Source organism: Palaemon carinicauda, chromosome 43, assembly GCF_036898095.1.
Source record: "Palaemon carinicauda isolate YSFRI2023 chromosome 43, ASM3689809v2, whole genome shotgun sequence".
NCBI classification, from domain to species: domain Eukaryota; kingdom Metazoa; phylum Arthropoda; class Malacostraca; order Decapoda; family Palaemonidae; genus Palaemon; species Palaemon carinicauda.
In genome coordinates this window covers 17,511,426-17,516,310 of record NC_090767.1, presented here as the reverse complement: position 1 = coordinate 17,516,310, position 4,885 = coordinate 17,511,426, and positions in this window count along the sequence as shown.

Below are 4,885 nucleotides of genomic sequence, written 5' to 3'. Positions count from 1 at the left end.
AATTTTTTTATGGTTACGTTCTGAGTGGGAACTTAGTCCGGGAAAGTCTCCTTATAACAGTTACATAAAGTTCAACAGGGGAGGATAGGAGCACTTACTCTCGGGGCACAAACACCCTGCTAATACTTTACTGTCACAATTCACTAACCACACTCTTTAAATACAAAGGGGGGAAATTTTCTGTCCAGAGGCCTAAGCACTCCACACGTAGGATTGAGAATAATTTATGGCCTACTCTAGCTTTGTCAGGTCTATAGTCCTCTCATTCTCAGGCTCTGTTCCGGCTCCGTCCCAGTGACCCCAATGAGATGCTGGACAGTTATTTTACGTTAATGTAAGGTAGACAAAATCCAAAATGGGAGCAGTGATGTAAAGTAGTTTAAAAGTTTAAAGATAAGGATCTTTACCTTCGAAGCAAATATATTAATGCAAAGTTCCTCGCTGTTACCACCTATAGACTTACTTAGGTTTTCTCTTTAAATACTGGGTACTTTGTCCCGTGATTAACTATTCATTTCACACATTAAAATAAATGAGGGAGCAAAAATACTAAGGAGGTTTGATTAACCTAATATTGATTTATTCACAAATTTACATTGAAACAAAACGGACATCTTAACAACACAAAAATGGAATAAAAAGAGATGCAATTCAAATAATGAAAATGATGAGTTAGACACGTGGTCTGCAACAATCAAAATAGGGTCTGGCACGTGGCCCACGTGACCCAGAGACTATGTTAGTCTCAAAAGGCAAAAATTTGTATAGAAAAAATATATACACACAATCCCACCGCACACAGTCCGAATAGTGTAATTAGCCAGGTACCCTATCAAGTTAAAATTAGTCTAAGCTAATAAAAAATGGGGGAAAACTAAATGGCCATTGAAGTAGTACCTGCACTCCTTTGAAGTTTAGTCCTATGCCCGAGATAGCTGTTGACCTGGTTGTTGCACTAATTGGCACGCTGCACTCTTGCCTGGCTCACCCCAAGAATTCTCACTGTGGCTGCAACTAGGTACACCAGGGACCTCTTCTCAATCTCTCCGACCGGCAGCAACAGGACTCGTTGGTGAGACACGTTTTGGAAGAGAGAGTGGGGTGAGCCAGAATTGGCCGGGTTCAATGACCAGGCAGGTCAGCAGGCCAGGGCAGCTCCTCGTAGAATGTGCTCGACACTACGGTCGAAGAGATCACCTGGCTTCACCTTTCCAGACAGGTGAAGAGCTTGATGCGCATGGTAATCCATTTGGGTTGCCATATCGGGACTTAAGGACAGGGCAATATATTGTTGAAAGGAGTGCAGAGGAGGCAGGATTTTGTACTAAATACTCAGATAAATCTTGCTGCTCTGAGGGAGGTTATATATACAACAATCCTACCTATTCTGGCTTGCTAAAAATTAATATTTAAAATGATTAATTAGCAATGGACTGGTACGATGGGCATACATCTTAAAATTAACAAACCTTAATTGGTATTGAGAAATATAAGATGCATTAATTCAGCAGTATTGGAATTTATATAAAAAATGTAGTTTAGGAATTTAATCTCGACCCATGTAGTTTAAGGAAAGAACCAACATACGCCGTGGTTACACTAAGGCCCTCTAACGTGCGTATCTACGCTGTGACGTCACGAGCATGGCGTGCGCCACTGTCAACAAGTTTAGATTAGTTCTCCCTATGTTTCGTGAAAGAAAACTAGATGTAGGAGAGAATGTTTAAGGGGTAGCTATAGTATTAGTAGAAGAGCTAAAAATACGATTAAAAGAAGAAGAGTGAAGAAAATTCTTCACACCCTGGGGATAAAGGGGAGAAAAAAGGGAGAGGGGTTAGTTCCGGCAAATGTGATTCAACTACTTGTTAGTATGAGTGAGATAAGGCTACTGGCTGAAGGATGAGTGAAGTTGTTCTTCACATCAACGTCCGTTTAAAGTTAACAAAACGCCTTTAACGTTAATTGAAATCAATTGAATCAAAAGTTATGCTTTCACGTGAATTTGGGGAGTATTGAACCACGCAGGCAATGCTTCACGGAAGCGTTAAGTTAAGCATATGATCAGTTTTAACTTTAAACGTACGATGCAATAATAACAGAACGATTAAAAGTACTCAATTCTTCCCACCCTAGGGGTACGGATAGAGCAAACAAACGTAAGCCAATAACGGTCGAGTTCAGCAACAAGTCAGGCCAAATGACAAATTAAAAATTATGGGGGTGAATCCCAATCCCGGTCTGACACCCAACGTTTTACATGAAATGTCTTTACATATAAAATTACTGGCGTAATGAAAGCTTTGAATTCGTCGCCTGACAAAAGGAGAAAAGTTACCTCCTTCTCGGCGTTAAAAGGTGAAAAGTTATTTGACACTAGCCTGAATGATAAATGGAGACAAACTAGGTCTATGGGGACATCGTATTTCTGACAGCTATGGTCTTGGATGTCATCTTCAAGGGCAATGTTTGCACGGTGAACATTAAAAACAAAGCTTATATTCAGCACGAGCTGAAGGATGTCAGGGGGATTATAATAAAATGACAAATTGTCAAGGCAAGAATTAAACTTACGTTTTAAAGTTAAAGCATGGGATTGATTGAAAAAATGCTGCTGAATGACTTGACAAAAATAATAAATGCTTAAAGTCGCGCCATATAAGAGTGAATGAAAATAATGAATGGTGTTCATGGTACCGTTATCCTTAAGCAAAGTTATTTGTAAACAAGCTCTAAGCTCTGGTGCTAGGTCTACATGTGTGACCTTCGCTAAATCCGCCGTCAGTGCACAAGGTTCCTTTCTGACTGCTAAGGTCTTAACCTTGCGATCACGTGGCTCTTTCTGAGAGCGAGTTTCAGATTTTGACGTGGATATTTTAGCGTCAACACGGGTAGGAGCGGAAGTTACTGGCTTAAAGATAGGACGATCAGGCAACGTGTGCACTGGTCCATGGAATGGTACGGTAACTACGGTTTTAGTTATTGAATTTACAACCGGTACAGACCTCTGCTGGCCATCACGCACACGGTTAAGTTGTGTGGTATTTGAGCTACCACGAGGGGGGTCCAGGACAAGACAATGAACGGTATTTCCTCCGGGACGGACTGTCACCGGCGGCAAAGACAAAGGGGGTTGAGGGTGATCAAACACTGGTGGCTTAAGGTTGGGAGATGAGGACGGAGCACGTGGGAATGATACAAAATTACTAATTGTGTGCCGTGTTGGCAACATAGTACTGGAATGTGACGATTGGGGAGTTGATACAAAATTATGAACATTGGGCTTGACTGCCATAACATTAAAAGGATCAACTAGGGGATCATTAATGACATTTTCAACGGGACGTGTCACTGAAGGTGTCGTCCTCGTTGAAGAACAAGACTGATTAGGTTTTATTATTAAATTGGGATGAGCCATGAGGCTATTAAAAGCAATCTCAACTTTACTCGACCAGGCAGCAAGTACGGGATAATTTAATTTAACAATGGGATGGTCGTAATGACGTCTCCAAAAATTCTTGTAATGGTTAAGTTCAATTCTTACTTTACCAATAAGGTTTTTAAAATGATTTACAGCTTCTGAACCCATGCTGGGAAAATCTACAGAAGCAAGAGCATGAAGTGCTAGGTCTGCGTCCTCACACACAAAGGTGAACGTCAACTCCTGTTCCTTAAGCCTAGTGTTAATCTCCTCGGGGCTAAGCGTTTCCGCCTTAGGCGGTTGAGGGATGTTTACGTTAAACATGAAGTCCGCCATCTTGGAATGACCACGTTTTGATGAACGGATTCGTGGAAGCAAACAAAGGGTAACTGAATTTTCAAAGGAACGTGAAAATGAAACGTTACAAATTTGCACGTGTGATAAATGAATATTCAAATTTACTCATGATGGGGGAACAAGTTAAATGGACAAAAACCCATATAAATCATGAAATTACTTTAAAATTCAAAGTGACCGGGTCCAACAAAGCAGACGATGCCCAGGTCACGTGACTTTAGACTTTACTAAACAGAATTATTTACGCACGTGGCGATAAATGATTGAACTAAGTTACTTGTGAGAAGCAAAACATATGAGAAAGCGCTAGGGCTTATAAATGCAAAGATTTAAGTTGAAAGTTAAAATAACAGGTCGAGGCTGACACTGTTGTGACGATTTCACAATTACGGGCGCACTAAGGCAGCCACTGATCTTTTCAAAATGTAGATTGGCGCACAAGGCAGCGACTTTAAAGAGCACTCTCGTGGAGGCTAAATAAATATAAAATTTCCCTCACGCGGAGGTAAAACAAAAAATATCCTCGCTAAAGGACAAAAACAATATTTCCTCGCTAAAGGAAATTAAATTAACTACACGCAGTAATTTACTTACGGTAGCAAACAATTACGAACCCTTAGTTTGGGCTGTAAACAAGATCCGCCATCTCGGAACAAACACGTGGAATGAAACGGACTTGGTGTTATTAAGTTTCTACGTTACTCGTAAGAACACTTAAAATTATGTTACGCCAATTCGCTCTTTAGGACAAGGACACGTGCTAGGTATACGGTGATGTTAGTTAAAAAGATTAAGGTTGGTTAGGGAAGGTAAACGACACAAAGGAAGGTAGACCAAGGTACAAAATGTTACAAATTAGATGCTTAGCTAGCAAAATTAGTTGACAGGACGAGTACACCGGCGCTCTAGCTGAGCAGTAAACACGGGCGTCTGAACAACAAAAAACCTTAGTTCAAGTAGCTTAGAACTTTCTGGTATAAGTGGATTCCGCCACACGTGGGTGAACGGATCCGAGATAAAGTGAAGTTCCTACGACAAATTCTAGTCTTTCTGTAGAGAACATTCAAGCAACAAATTAACCTGGTTACGTAGCTCTTTCCTTAAACACGT